The sequence below is a fragment of the Rattus norvegicus genome, chromosome 15 (genome assembly GCF_021556685.1).
Source record: "Rattus norvegicus strain SHRSP/BbbUtx chromosome 15, alternate assembly SHRSP_T2T, whole genome shotgun sequence".
Lineage (NCBI taxonomy): Eukaryota > Metazoa > Chordata > Mammalia > Rodentia > Muridae > Rattus > Rattus norvegicus.
This window is the reverse complement of record NC_141548.1, coordinates 90,057,222-90,073,714: the sequence shown is the minus strand read 5'-3', so window position 1 is coordinate 90,073,714 and position 16,493 is coordinate 90,057,222. Positions and strand designations below refer to the sequence as shown.

Here is a 16,493-nt window from a genome sequence, read left to right as displayed (position 1 = left end):
AATTAAAATTTCTTTACAGCTTGTAAAGTAGAAGAGTATTTTCTCTAAAGAAGTCTTAATAGATGTACAAACTACACTTAAGTTCAGGCCCTATGTGTAGCAGTAAATGGCCAACATGAATGTAACTCAATGGTTATTTTGGTTGTTATTTTGTGTTATCTTTATCTGTGAACTTTTATTTTTGTCTTTATAGATCTTTTGATTGAGTGTTATGGTTTCTACTTTTATATTTATTGGTTTTCCATTGGGCAAATATGTGTATCTACTGCTTTTTCTTAAGACTTCTTTTCTGTTTATTTTCCCCCATTGTTATTTGTTTTTATATTGTTATTTTTAACTATTATTTCTGTCGATGATTCTTTACATTCTAATGACTGATAGAACATATTGGGGAAGTAGGGATAATATGAGACAGTTTGAGCAGGGGCAACTGTAATCAAAGTATGCTGTACATAAATTATTTTTAATAAAAATAGAATAATAGGAAGAGCTATGTCAGTAATAAACTCTGTTTGCTTTGCCCAAGAGATATAGGAAATGTTTCTAAAATCTTAGAGACTTTGCTTTTGAGGTTTAATAATGCAATGAGGTTTACTACTTTTTATACTTCAATAGATATGAAAAATTTTAATATCTGAATTTTACCATGTTTTATATTTGATTCTAACATTACATATAATAGGATATGTTTTCCTCAGATAACTGTGTTTATATCTGAATAGATATCTAGGGAGGCTCATGAGTTTCTTTTTTCCTCTATTACTATGTATAGCAACATCTATCACTATGAACATTAACAAATGATGGTGAAGCATCCATTTTCATACCTGCTAGAGTTCATGTTTTGTGTTGTAGGTATATAGTACCACAACAATCAATATTATCTTACTGTCCTTGTGGAAGGTAAACAAAATCCAAGCAAGAGCATACAGAACTGACGTGGGATAGAATCTGTAAAAAGATTTTGTCTGATTAAAAAATATTTAAACCAATCCAGGTACTAGATGTTTTACTGGTGACATATAATGCTGGGATATTGTCTCTCTCATTGTATGTTAACTCCATTTAAACTAATTTTATATAGGCATAAAATTTAGGACTCTTGGGTAAATGTATATGGTGCTTTTTTTTCTCAGATGAAATGATGAGATGAGAGCCATACATAAGCACTGAGCATACATTGCTGGATTTTAATATAGCAACATGGATGATGTGGCAAAGGAATACATCCAAAGATATGATCCAGATGGAATACAGACACACCTTTATTACACACTTTTAATCTTAAAAAATGACATCTACTTGAGAGGCAGAACACAGAGCATTTGTATCTAACTCAACTTAGGCCTAGTTCTTGAAGATTCTATTCACTGTACAATCTAATCTTCGATAACTCCAGACCTTTGAAGGTTTCAGCTTTCAGCCTCTATATAGGCCTAGAATGTTTCAGCCTCTGAGACTTGCTGCTGAAAAGATCTCAGTCTTTCTAGCTCTTTTTGAACCCTTGTGGCTGGTTCAACTCAGCTGTTCTGCCTCAGACTCCTCTTCAAGCTGATTTATTTAAATTGGCTTCTCTTGGCTTCTGACTGTATTGCTCTGCTTGGAAAGACTAACTCTGAACTCCAATGAACTGCACTGAACTGAACCAGTCTGAACTCTACCGTCTCTCACTGCTCTTCTGTAGCCTCTCTTTGTTCTGCTGTGCTCCAGTGAGTGGGTGAGTTGGACATATTAGAATGAATCTCTGATTCATTCTATCAACTCTTTCTCTGATCTGTCACTTTGCCCCTCAAGTAGATGTAATTGTATGAGATTAAAAGTGTGTAATAAATGTGTGTCTGCACGTGAACCCTTGCCAGAACAACCACATTGCTGGATTAAAATTCCTCTACACTCTTGAATAGGTATTCAAACACCACTGTAAAAATTCATTTTTTTAAATTATTTCTTCCCCTATTCTGTCCTGTACCTCACTCACTCATTTATCAATCTTTCTTAGTTGCCATATTATTTTCTCTTTCTCAGTTTATAATATTATATTTTGTAGTACCCTTTTCAAAGGATTCTCTACTCCTTCATCGTCCCATAAAAGCCTCACAATCTCTTTGAATATTCCAAGTAAATCACACATATCTAAAACATAAAGATAACATCCACATATAGGAAAAAGATTAAAATTTGTCCTTTTTGTTCTATATTATCTTACTCAGGGTACTTATTTCTAACTCACTACTGAAATTCAAAAGACTACATTTTTCATGTTCACTAAATGGTGAGAACAAATGAAAAGAACAACAGAAAAAATGTAGGAAGAAGAATTCTAAGAAGGAAAAGATATAATCTGATGGTGAATATCATTGATAAAGTGGTTATAGAAGTGTTGGGGGAAAGATTGAGGCCCAAAAGGCTATACAAACTCCATAGGAAGACCAACAGTCAACTAAACTGGACCTTTGGAGGCTTTCTGAGACTGTACCACCAACCAAAGTGCATAGACAGGCTGAACCTAGGGCCCCTGCATATATGAAGCAGATTTACACCTCAGTCTTCATGTGGGTTGTTGGGAGCGATGCCCTTGAAACCCTCCATGATTGATGTTATTATTATGGTTAGTAAAGTATGACTGGGTTCATGGAAAATCCCCAGCCAGCTGCAGAAGACTAATACAAATCTGGTGGTAATATGATAAAGTTGCTGAGAAATACATCTGACGTCAAGATACCCAATGTGATGACCTGTAACCTTTTTGAAAAACCAACATCCTGCTGACCAATAGATATTACAAACCTGTGATCTTTCTAACATCCTGTCAACATCAGCCAATTCCCTGACCACACGAATACTGTGTCCTTAGACTGACTGCATAAATGTTTCATACTCCCCCCCCCCCGTTACCCCTGTTATGGTATAAATTCAGCCTTGGGAAAAAATAAAATTGTCGCCTTGATCAGACTCTTGTCTTGGCATCCTTCTTTGTGTCTCTTGTCCCCCATTCTCTTCCAGTTACCCTCAGCACCTGTCGTTAACAGTGGGTTGCCCAACAACTGGAGTACAAGGGCTTGTCCATAAACCTGTTGCCTTTCTGTAGCATCTGCTCCCCAAACTGGGTTGCCTTGTCTGGACTTAGTGGAGAGACTTGCTGTGTCAGGTTGGTAAGGTCCACATGGGGGACGTCTACCCCCTCAGAAGTGAAAGGGATTATGGGGGAGGAACAGGTGAGAGGGGACCAGGAGGGGGTGGTGCATCCATCAAGATTTTAAGTAACTGGATAAATTATTTACTAGAAAAATTATCATTGGTAAGCCTGGAATTACTATATCTATCCTGCCAGGCCTTTGTACTGCGGTTCATACACACACACACACACACACACACACACACACACACACACAATATTACCTAAAAATTTAGAACCACAAATACTGCATTTAAATGTATAGCAGTATTGTTTTATAAATTCAACCTCTTAAGAAAATAATTATGCCCCACAGGTATAAATCAACATGCTACAAAATGATATAGTGTTCTAACAATTTCCTCCAGTAATTCATGGGAAATTTAGCAGAAAATAAGATTCTCTTTTTATCTATTACATTCTGGTTTAATAATTTAAAAGCAAATAAAAGTTCTGAGAAGTATAATGATTGTTCCTTTTATCCAGAATGAAACAAATGGATCAAGCAGAAAATCACAGGAGATACTTAAATGCAGTAAACGTTCCTATGTTTTCACACTTGCGTTTAATTTGAAAGACAGGTAAAATTAAATTAGTTATCAAGTCCAATTACTGAAAAGTCATTAAGGAACACTATTTAGGGTTTTGGCTTTATGAAATTGAATTAAATGCTGTTAAGCTACTTATTATTTGCCATCTGCTAAATCATTTATAGTGTCATATTAATCATTGTCTATGTTAATAGTCTGTCTCAGAGACTCTTACTTGTAACAGAATAGATGGTCCCTGGATAACGGGAAATTTTTAATTAAAGCTTAGCATTCATCTATGATGTAGTCTGCTTAAGCGTCACATATGTCCTAGTTTACTATGTAATGCTGTGGTAAAGATCATGACCAAAAGCAACTCCGAGAAGAAAGGCTTTGCATGATCTTTCTTCTTCTTTTTTTAAATATCATTGAAATAAGCCAAGGCACAATGATCTGGCTAGAATATAGACACACCCTTACTGCACCTTTAATCCCTAACAATGAAGATAAGGTTAGTGAATCGCTGAAGAATGGCACCCTAGACTCAAAAAGTATCCAAAGTCACACAGTGTTTATTCTGCAGAAATTACCAGCATGCCCGGGCACTCCATATCAAAATGGAGGCCTTTCGAGGGTCTTGCAGGACCCCTTTAAGCAGGTCTAGGGCAGGTTAGATTGAGGGGCAGACAGAATGATAAATCGGAACAAGATTTGACAGAATGAGTCAGAAATAGGATAAGCCCAACTCATACAAGAACAACACAGGAAAGAGCAGTGAGAGAGAAAAAAGGATGTGTGCATGGTGTATGATAGGTGGTGTGTGTGTAAGGCAGTTTTACTGGAACAGTTCTACAGAGACAGGTTGTGCTCTGGACTCAGCACAGCGTGTATGGCTCTCACCTCATCTGAGGAAATAAAAGCAACATTTAAACCTGGCACCCAACGTGATTGGAGAAGGAAGGTGAGATAATTATGAAGCTCATCATAAAATAAAAAAGCTAATCATGAGGAAACAATGCAACCATGTGAGAATTTTAATGTAGAATATTTCTTTCTCTGTTCTAACTATCCTTAGGCCTACCACACAATTCAATTCAGTGTGCTCAACCACCCAGAAACTAAGAGGTTCCAGCAGCCATGATCCAAAGGTAAAGATGATTTCTAGAGACAGAGACAGACTTTAGTGTCATTCGTGCTATGCCAGTATGGGAGGCATGCTCAATTTAAGAGTCATCAAAACATGGATACATCCACCCAGATTATTTTTATAGTGATTACAATTAAATTACAAAATTTTTCTCCTCTCTTTCCTCCAAATCATCACATACATCCCTTCCCACTCCCATTCAGATTTATATGCTTTTTACTTACTAATTTGTCTGGGCATACTCCATGACCTATTTCACTTGCTCAGTGGAGGGAATGGTGGTGTCTTCTGACTTCTGACAATGGCTGGCAAAACTGTAAGAGTAGTGAGGGCCCAGCACCCAACTTGGCATAGTCTGTCATCTTTATGGGTATATTAGAGAAAAGTATCCAGGTAGTCTCAGCAAAAAGGATTTTCTCATGGGCCTTCTCAATGTATCCTGGGGTTTCTTCCCTGAGAGTATCCAACAGGATGTCAATGAGGGAGGTATAGCTTTCAGCAGGGATGTCTCCTTTGGCCAAGAACACCTTGTTGTATCTACTCGCCATGAGGTATTGCTCTAGGGACACAGAGTGGTTGATGTAGACACTGGTCTAGACGTCCGTTCCAGTCAGTCATTCTATTTCTCTGTGGAACTCAGACACTCGATTCTGAGATAAAGGTTGAGGCCCAAGACCTGGTGCATATAGACTGACTGAGGAAGCTGTTCTTTGTCATCAAAGAAGCAGCATCTGAGACGGGACAAGTAAAGCTGGAAGGAGGGGTATCTTTGCCTATGTTAATCCACTGGGCCCCTATCTCCAGAATATCAAGGGCCAAAACGAGCTGCTATTTGGTCTGTTTGGTTCCTGTGGTTGGCAGGAAATTCAGTTTTGGCAGAACAAAAGTTAGTAGGTCCAGCTCTTCTCCACATTTACTGAGATTCAGGCTATTCCAGTTCTAGTTGTCCTTGAGTTTCTTTTACATGTCCGGCCACTGCCTGCAGGATCTAGCCTGAGGTGGCCTCAGTCTCGACCTTGAGATGCCAGTAGATTCACAGTTCACCTTAAATGCCCTCGCCACCATCTTTTGTGATGTGGTACTCCCGTGATCTAACTCACAGCAGCTATGCTGAGCGATGTTTTCTTCTGCTTTTACAGGGTCAGGAAGCAAAGCAGAGCCTTGTAAACAGCCCAACAGTGATGTGATAATTGGGCAACAGGAAGTTTTCATATTCCATACACTGGCAGCCCTACATTCTTGTTTCCATATGCTCTTCTCCCATAGTTGTCCAGACAGAAGCCAAGGACAAAGGTCCAAGCCTTTGGCATGGACCTTACTCAGCTGTGTTTGAGAAAACCTAACATACCTGCTCTCTAATATTCCTTTCAGCACTTTCAGCTGTTTATCCTTACCCTGTGGTCTGAAGTTACCCATAATATTCAGAGAGGTCCACTTACCTGCTTACGAACTTGTGTTCCCTTTTCTGGTGCCCCCTGTCGGCACAGGGACAGAGAAATGGGGAGAAAGCTCATGCCCCAGACACAAGCATCAGCGTGTAGATCTAAATTCCATTGTTCAGTACAAAAGCTTACATACATCTCAACCAGTAAGAGTGCAGGTAGCTAATCAAGGGCTAAGGAAGGACACTTGCTGTCCTGCTGAATCGAGTTTGCTTGCCTGTGGTTCTGTAGGGAAGAGGGTCGATCGCCCAAGGGCGTTTCTCTTAAGATGGAGGAAGTAGTCATCACCCTGGGCTCTGGTCCATTGTTTTGTCTCTCTGGTTGCCAGGCGCCCTGTTATATCCACTGCCAGTTCAGGATCCCTAGAGCACTAACAGAAGACCAAGGCATCTTGCTCCATGTCACTTCTTCTACTAGGTTTACTCTAACATCCTCTACACTTACTGCTATTTCATGTGTATGTGTGGACATATATATTCCTAAATATAACCTGCTCTGTCCACTCATTACTACCCATATGTGGGTTTTAAGGGTAGATTGCTGGGCACTAGAAAACCAACTGATCTTCATGAGTATTTATAGTTCTTGTCTGTAAACAGTTGTTACTAAGCTTATTTTCAGACATTATCGTAGTTATTTTACCCAGTCCCTCCTTTTTCTGTATTAACCTCCTCCCCCCTTCCCCTGAGATTTTAAATGGCAGCTTTGGAGGCCAGGTAATATACAGCAGAGTCATATTTAAGGAAACAGCAAGTGATACCTGATAGGCAAAGCTGTGAGTCTAATCTAGGTTTCAGTGGGGGCTACAGGAAGTGTAAACAACAGAAGTGCAGAATGTCACTTTTGTGCCAAAGACGACAGGCATTAAGGATATAGGATACAAGCAATGTAACACAAAAGGCAGAGATATGGCCTTCCACAGTCTTTGAGGACTCAGTTCCAACCTGTCTCTAGACATAACTAGATACTGCCAAGTAGTCTATTGCATGAGTAAACATATTGTCCTGTGATATTTGGCTTAATGTTGTCAAACTCTTCACACTTTTAAAGAAAACAAGGATGTTCTGGAGATTGAACTAATTTTGGAAATTCAAGAAAGAAAAAGAAGTTTATTTACATATTTACAGCAGAGTACTGTAGGATAGAGGGATGGAATTGAAGCAAGGGTGACACTGGAATTCATTTTAGAACTTCAATAACCTTAGAGAAATGTTTGCCTTCATTTTCTTGAGCACTTTTAGAAATCACTGGGAGGGTTTGTATATACATAGCTGTGCTCACTTAAAACAAATGAAAGACTACGCTTACATTTTTTAATGGCTTTCATTTATAATACTTGACACACAATGACAATTAGTTTATTTCAGAGAGGATATTTCAGAATATGTTTAATTTTATCTAGATCTCTAATCCTCTTAAATTATTTTGTCCTGAAGTAATTATGGGATTTTTTTTCTATTTAGTTTACAAAAGACAATTAAGGAAAGTACATCATATAATTTTAAATAATCACATTTAAGCTTATGAATTAATGGAAGAATTTTTAATGTAAGTAGTATAGTCAGTTATCATTAAATTTTAATAGTCCCCATAAATTGTCTGTTATACTATATCTACTCATTAACTTCTGTAGATGTTTATTTACCATGTAAAAAATAAATGAAAACATCTAAAAACTTCTAAAAACATCATGCAGTTTCCTTGACCCTTCTAGCTACTACAATCTTCTCTCCCCTTCTTCAGCAGTATTACTGAGTTCCACCTAGTGTTTGGTTAGGAGTCTCTGCCTCTGTTTCAATAAGTTACTAGATGAAGCCTGTCTAATGGCAATCAGGTCAGGCATCAATCTATGAATATAGCAGAATATCATTAGGAATCATTTCATTGACTTTTTTCCAGTTGAGTTTGGTTTTATCCTTGGTCTCTGGGCTATCAGCCTCTGCATCATGGCTCTACAGATAGTATCGGGGTGGTTTTCCTCTTGGCCATAGGTCTCAAGATGGACCAGTCTTTAGTTGGCCACTACCATGATTTCTGTGCTAATTTACTCCAGCACATTCTGTTGGCAGCACCGTCCATAAAATCAACTAACATGGGCTGATAATGGCTTACAAAGACTGAACTAACCATCAGGGGGCGAGCATGAGACTGACCTAGGTCCTCTGCACCTAAGTAACAGTTGTAGTTGTGTACCTTGGTCTTCTTGTGAGACACTGAACAGTAGGGACAGGAACTGTCTCTGACTTTTTGCCTGCCTTTGGGACACTTTTCCTCCTACTGTATTATATTATCTAATATTAATACAACAGGATGTTCCTAGTCTTACTGCATATGCCATGTTTGGCAGATACCCATGGGAGGCCTGGGCTTTTCTGAAAAGAAACCGAGGAAATGGATGTCAGGCAGAGAGAAGGTGGGGGAGGGAATAGGAGGAGAGGATGGAAGAGAAACTGTGGTGGGGATTTTAAAAATAATACAAAAGAGAGAGAGAGAGAGAGAGAGAGAGAGAGTGAGAGAGAGAGAGAGAGAGAGAGAAATGTAGCGTATGGTTCTTACATTAAATAGATACAAATAAATTGTATTCCATAGAAATAAACCATTAATATAAAATGTTACTTTATTGAATGTAGTATCCTAAAAATATGTCTACCTTTTTATTACTTTACCATCAATTAAAATCAAGAACATTCTAAATCTGTTTAACACCTTTTTAAAAAAGAATTATTTATATTATGAACACATGGTCACGGTCTTCAGACACATCAGAAGAGGGCATTGAATCTTGTCACAGATGGTTGTGAGCCACTGTATGGTTGTTGGGAATTAAACTCAGGACCTCTGGAGGAGCAGCCAGTGCTCTTAACTGCAGAACCATCTCTCCAGCCCCTACAATTTATTTTTTAATAGATAAGAATGTCACTACACATATTTCATATTATTTTAGAGCCAACATAATGCAGAATAAAAATTGCTGAGGTAATTCTAAATTATAATCCTGAAGCATTGTATGTAATTCAAAGACGTATTCAAAAATAATTTTATTTGAAGTTTGACTCTGGAAATATTAAATTTGAGTGTCTTTCCCCCATAAATGTTAAATGATGGACTCTTAGCTTTTGAATCATAAAGTATGTTTGCGTGTATGTAATAATTAACCTTAGCTAGTAACTTGATTGGATCTTTAGAGAACAATGATACACACCTCTGTGAGTCTGCGAGTATTTCCTGGAAGGACTCAATAAAGACGTTAGAGCTGCCCCCAGAATGGGCAGCACCAGCAACGGCTCGCAAAGAGATCTACAGAAACATGTATCTGCTATGATGCAGGCACTGTTGTCATCCTTCCCTGTCTTCAGAACTCAGCTTCTTTGGCTTTTTCAGTGAGCCTAGAAACTCACTGAGAGTCCTCCATGCCCTCATTGCATGGTTAACTGAGCAGCTACTGGTTTCCTATCCTCACAGGCATGAAGCTGGACACTATTATGCCAATTCTATAGAACTGTGCAAGCCAATATTGCAAACTTACTATTCTGTCTCTGTCTCTCTTTCTCTGTATCCCTTTCTCTCTGTTTCTCTATGTGTGCATGTGTGTGTGTGTGCACTTGTGCACATGCATGTGTGATGAAGGTTTAAGTTAAAAATCTTAGCTAACATGATAATTAGTCCTAATTCATTTATATGTTGGCAGTTATTTTACAAGAGTAATTTGTTACATGTACCTATTTTCACAAATATTGACTCAAACTGTATCTCTCTCTCTCCCTCTTCTCTCTCTCTCTCTCTTTCTCTCTCTCTCTCTCTCTGTGTGTGTGTGTGTGTGTGTGTGTTATTCTCTGTTTACTTTATAGATATATGCTGACAAACATTATATTTTTGAAAACATATTATTTCATTGTGGCAAATGGCTTTAATTGCAGTACTTGAGAGGAAGAGGACAAAAGAATTTGAGGCCAGCCAGGTCTCCTTGGTAAGTAAGCTACATACCGAGATACTGACCTTGAACGCAAACAAATAAAAAAGAAAAAAAAAACAACAAAAAACAGAAAATAAAATTGTTCCTGTTATTGTCATGTGTCAGTGTCGTTTTAAAACTATATATTGGTGTCTGTCTCTGCTTTCATTTTTCATATTTTGTGATTGCTTTTTTCATGCTCAATACTGAAATGAGAAAGAAAAGCAACAAAAACTTTTTAAATATATTGTTGAATTATTGCAGTTAAAATTAATCAGGGTTTTTTTTTTTACCCAGCTTTGATCATTTAATTCCCAAATAAAAGACACAAAACCTTTATATTAAAATTAAGCCTTAACCAGCACTTATGGCTATTTTATCTACTTCCTTATAAATGACTCCAAGATATAACTTTCCATGTTTGTCTGGATCACTCTTACTCCACCTGGCCAGCCCTCCTGGCCAGCTCTCATGATCCCTTACAGCATGACATCTTCCTCTCTCCTCACTACTCACCCTTTCTCCTCAGATCCCAAGCCCTGGGAACTGAAGCTCCACCCACCTCTCTCCTGCCCAGCTACAGGCAGTAGGCATCTTTCTTCAGCTAATAGTTTCAAATTTAGGAGCAAGGTCACATAGCATCACTTGGCTTACATGAGGATTACATTGACCCTGAGGCTACCAAAGGCATTAGAATACACATCAACAGACCACACTTCAACACTGAATTAAATACTAATACTTGAATATCTACCCGGAAAGTATGATTCCCAAAGAGAGTATGACTACAAAATATAGAAAAAGAGGATTTAATTAAGCAAGTAGTATGAAGGAAACTTCATGAATGCTCTGTAGTCAGAGGAAACGAATTATAAGTGGGCTAAATAAATGGTAGAAAAGACTTCATGGGGCTGGAGAGATGGCTCAGCATTTAAGAGCACTGACTGCTCTTCCCGAGGTCCTGAGTTCAAATCCCAGAAGCCACATGATGGCTCATAACCATCTGTAATGAGACCTGATGCCCTCTTCTGGTGTGTCTGAAGACAGCTATACTGTACTTATACATAAAATAATAAATAAATATCTAAGATTCTTTTAAAAAAAGACTTCATTACAAGTGAAATAAATGTTTTATTATCTTTTTCCAAAGGCAAATTATTTAAAATAAAGGGGAAACATAGTCCAGAGTAGAAACCAAAAGTAGTTTCAAGCCAGGAGGAAGGAATATATTAGTAAATATTAGGAAATATTAGAAAAGTGCTCCTAGCTCTGCTCCACTTATCTATCCCACATAAATTTTCTCTGTCTGAGCATTAAACCTAAATACAAATTAAAAACTAGGTTTATAGAATAAAATAGCAGGTATATGTACAACAATAGACTAAATAATGCTTTTGGGAAAAAATATCATTTTAAAATATCTGATACAAATCTATAGGTAAAGTATCCTGTTTAAATCAATATTTCAAGCAGTTATCATGATATGACAGGGAGGCCAACAAGTTTTACCAACACAATAATCAAATTAAATATAAAATAAATTCACATAATTAATTAGAAACTTAATTTCCCTGTAATCACCAATCAGACAGCAACCTGCTAGGTTCTATAATGACAACTAGATGAATAGTTCATTCAGCTCCTCAAGAACTATAATCCAAAGATTGTGCGGATAGTAATTTTATACAAAAATAGTTTGGATACTCACAAACTAAGCCGCAGTGATGAAGGAAAGTTGCTGCTGACTGTATTTGTAGCATTTGAAAGAGTGGCCACAGGTGGCAAACCAGATGATTACACTTAAAGAAAGCTGTTTGACACTTTGAAAAGGGAAAATGCATCGACAATTAGAAACACTGTAGGTGAGCATCTCTATGCCAGCGCAGCAGTGGGGGTTGCTAGCATAAAGATAATTGCTGCTGGTGGTATAGACCAGCGTGAAGGATTGTGAAATTCAGGGCAGCAAATGGAAGGTTGGGAAGAATGCCAGTTTTGCTGGGGCCATCCTCTCTGTACTTCCTAGGCTAATAAACCTCAAACTTGAAGAAAAGCATTCATATATTAGTTAACTTTGGAGGAAGCGTTACCGACCAAAATGCTAATTTACTTTAAATAAAAGTAGAAAAGCAATCGACTTCCTTTGCTCATTTTCAGAATGTGGAATAAACAACATGGGAAAGCCAGTCACACACTGTAGTTCAGAAAACTTGGGATCTGCAGTCTGGAATTGAAAAGCAACTTTATTTATACCATGATTTGTATTATTTCATTTATATCTAACTTTAATTCCATTGATGATCTTACCTCAAAAATGGTTGGAATTTTTCAAGCATGTCCTTGTTCAACACCACTCAGGGGATATTTCCGTACTGGTTGAAAGAATAATGGGATATACTTAGAGTCTAGTGGGGAGGGAGCACTCACTGAGTCCTGGCCCAGTGAGTTTGTGATCATTTTTGCTAAGTTCTATGCTGTTTTTACACATTTTACTGAGTTTATTACTTTTGGAACATTGTTGATGGTTCCATCCGTTTTTTCTTCATTATCAGAATTTATAATTTTTTACCTTTTCTTTACATATATTAAAGAAATCCATGCTTCCTTTCTTTCTCAAATCCTTCCTTCCTTCCTTCCTTCCTTCCTTCCTTCCTTCCTTCCTTCCTTCCTACCTCCTACCTTTCTTTCTTTCTTTCTTTCTTTCTTTCTTTCTTTCTTTCTTTCTTTCTTTCTTTCTTTCTTTCTTGGCAACAGAGACTCTTTCACCAGGTCACCCACATTTCATTCCAGTTTACCAATCTCAATGTTTCATCCCTAACTAGGTTGGAAGGTAACCTAGTTGTTCTTCAATACCATCACTCTCTTATCTGACAATGAGCCTTTTATTTTTGCTTTGAGTATTGTGACTTACCAGGGGAGGTTAGCTGACTTTCTCACCCTCATTCATATTATTTATCTTGCTTATCTCCGCTAGTCATAAAGTGTTGGCCAGACAACAGGACTGTTAGAATACTGAACGTGTAAGTCATCAAGGATGATGTTTAGAAGAGGAATGGTTTAGCTGAAGTTAAAACTGGCAACAATCAATCAGTAGGAGTTGATGAAATCGAAAATCACGAATGAACAATGCAATGTAGAAAAGGGCCAAAGTTGAACAGAAGTAAAATTTGAACTACGTAAAATGATGAATGTTTTAACAGAGGAGTAAAAATCTCTGAAGGGAGAATCATCGGGAACATCTAGCAGAGTCTGATTTCTCTAAACTTGAGAAAATGCAAATCTTTCCTCATATCACTAGCAGAGCAAAACACTCAGGAAGATTGACAAGAGATCAGAATCATTTCCTGGAAGCTTTCATTTACAGAGGCAGTTCCCCTAGACCTGGGAGATGATGTTCTTGTTGATAGATTTGCATCTCAATGTGAGAGAAATGACACACAGGTGCACAGTGTCTAAAATAACTGCTCTATGATAGCGTTCACATATATGTCTATCATAATCTTTTCATTGATATAATCAGTAACCTCCTGGGCAACCTGGACCTTCCATAGGTGACATTTTAATAATCCCTCCATTCATAGGGTTACAGCCTATGGATATGGCCTTGTGATCTCAAGAATTGTTATTGTAGCTCCAGTCTTTAAATGATCAGGTATTACGATACTAAATTCTACACTGGCTTCTCATTATACCCCTCACAGACTATACATTCGTACCACAGGCTCCCTTCTGTCCACTTCTCCCTGTTATTCCCTGCCTCCTATCCTCTCTAGATCTACTGCTCCTCCACTTCCCTTGAGAAAAGAGCAGGACTCTCAGTGATGTCAACCAAACACGGCATAGCATGAGTTAATAAGACTAAGCATAGACCCTCATATAGAGGCTGGACCAGGCAACCCAGTAGGAGGAAATGGGTCCCACAACCAGGAGGAAGTCAGAGATCCCTCTACTCCTGCTGTTAGGAGACTGACAAAACCCAAAGCTGAACAACAAGGGAAAACCACAGAAATCCATTGGTTTGTGCTTCTGTCTCTATGAGCCCTTAGGTACCCTATTTATTTGATTCTGTGAGCCATGTTCTCTTGTTGTCCTCAACCCCTCTGACTCCAACAGTCCTTCCTTCTGTGAGGGATCTTTGCACTCTGCCTAATATTTGGATGTAGGTCTCTGTGTCTGCCGCTGGAGTCAGCCTCTCTGATGATGATCGGGCTAAGCACTGATTTGATGAGTATAGAAGATTATCATTAGGAATCATTTCTTTGCCTTTTACTTACTTACTTACTTACTTACTTACTTAATTAATTAATTTTTGTCACTCGTGTTTGATTCTACCCTAAGTCTCTGAGTCCTGCAGCTTCCTGGCCATTCAGACAGTGTCTGGTATAAGTTACCTCCTGTGACTTGGACTTCGAATTAGACTAGCACTAGTTGGCCACTCCTACAAGCTCTGAGCCACATTTGCCACAGTATATCCTATAGGGAAGACAGGTTGTAAGTTTTGTGGTTTTATTGCCAGATTGGTATTCTAGTCCAACCACTGTGACCCTTTCCTGGTTACACAAGATAACCAGGTCAGGCTCCATATTCTCCATTAGGAGTCCTCAGTAGCATCACGCTCATAGATTTCAGGAAGTTTCCATTGTATTAGTTTTCCAAAACTCCCCTGAAATGCCCACCTGTTTCAGTTATCTCTCCCTGTACTCTCTCTGACCATCCCTCTCTCCCTCACCTCATGCTTTCTGTTTCCATTGCCCCCAAAGTCTGGTTCACCTGCACAATCTCCTTTCCCTCTGAACTTGATACAAGAGAAAGTAGGAAATATCACTGCTGTAGGAGACAATTTTCTATACAGAATGCTGATGGCATACCCACTAAGGTCGACAATTAATAAATGGGACCTCATGACACTGAAAAGCTTCTGTAAGGCAAAGGACACTGCCAATGGGCTTATCTCTAAAATATTTAAAGAATTCATAAAACCAAAACATGAACAAAGCAACCAATCCAATTAAAAAATGGGGTACAGATATAAACAGAGAATTCCCATTAAATGAATCCTAAATGTCTGAGAAGTACTTAAGTAAATGCTCAACATCCTTAGCCATCGGGGAAATGCAAATCAAACCTACATTGAGATTCCACCTTACACCTGTCAAAATGGCTATCAACAATGACACGAGTGACAGATCGTGCTAGTGAGGATGTGGAACAAGGGAATATTCTTTAATAGCAGGTGGGAGTGCAGCCACCATGGAAATCAATATGGTAGTTCCTCATTAAATTGGTAATCAAAATAAATTCCTCTTAAAGACTAGAGTTTCGAATAGAAAATATTATCATATTCATTATGCCCCTTATCGCTAATGTCTATCATGAAATATCCAATGGAGAAAACATAAAAGTTGGTATAGTTACAGCGGTTCATGTTTTCAGGTAGATTCTGAGGCATCATGGCAGGAAAGTCAAGGGAAATGTAGGATATGGGGGCTGAAGGATGAGTGGTGAGGCAAACACCATTTCCTGTTGCCAATGGGAAGCAGAGAAAACCCAATCAGAACAAAGGAGAGGTATAAACTTTAAATGAAGTCCTAAAACCACCATAGATTTCAAAATATTATCACAAGCTGGGGACCTAAAGTGAAATCTTTTGCTAAGGAAGGATGTTCAAATTGAAATCATGGGAAAGGCTCTAAGGGAATCATTTCAATCTTGTTCACTTTCGCTTTCATTGAAAATGAAGTTGGTTCCCAAGAGCACAGAACATAACACAATGTGTAATCAACTTGGGCCAGAGAAAGTATCCTAGTAGCAGTAGGAACAACATAGGAGAATGTTTCCTTATAATATTAGTAATAGAAAAAATGGCAGGCTAGTCAGGTAACAGTAACCTGGACATTAATATTTTACTTAGACCTTAACATGTGTACTACAATATTGTCGTTTTGTAAGGTCTAAATATGGGTATCATGGATATCTGTAGTCTTAGATTTTTTAAAACCTACTTTAATAAGGGTTCCAAAATGCTTTCACCCTCCCTTCTAGTCCATTGTCCAAAGGTAGAGAAATAGGACAAGGGCATGTGGAACTGTTAAGAAGTGGTTGGGTGATAGAGCCACCCACTCATCTCCAATTTTTCAACCAAGAATTGCTCGTGTCTAAAGGAAATACAGAGACAAAGTGTGCAGCAGAGACTGAAGGAAAGGCCATCCAGAGACTGCCTCGCCTAGGGATCCATCCCTTATACAGTCAC

General features: G+C 38.2%; 1 pseudogene; it reads right to left on the bottom strand.

Moving 5' to 3' along the window:
* Positions 1–5,075: 5,075 nt before the first annotated feature.
* On the bottom strand, positions 5,076–5,818 carry Psmd8-ps2 (proteasome 26S subunit, non-ATPase 8, pseudogene 2; annotated as a pseudogene).
* Positions 5,819–16,493: the final 10,675 nt, after the last annotated feature.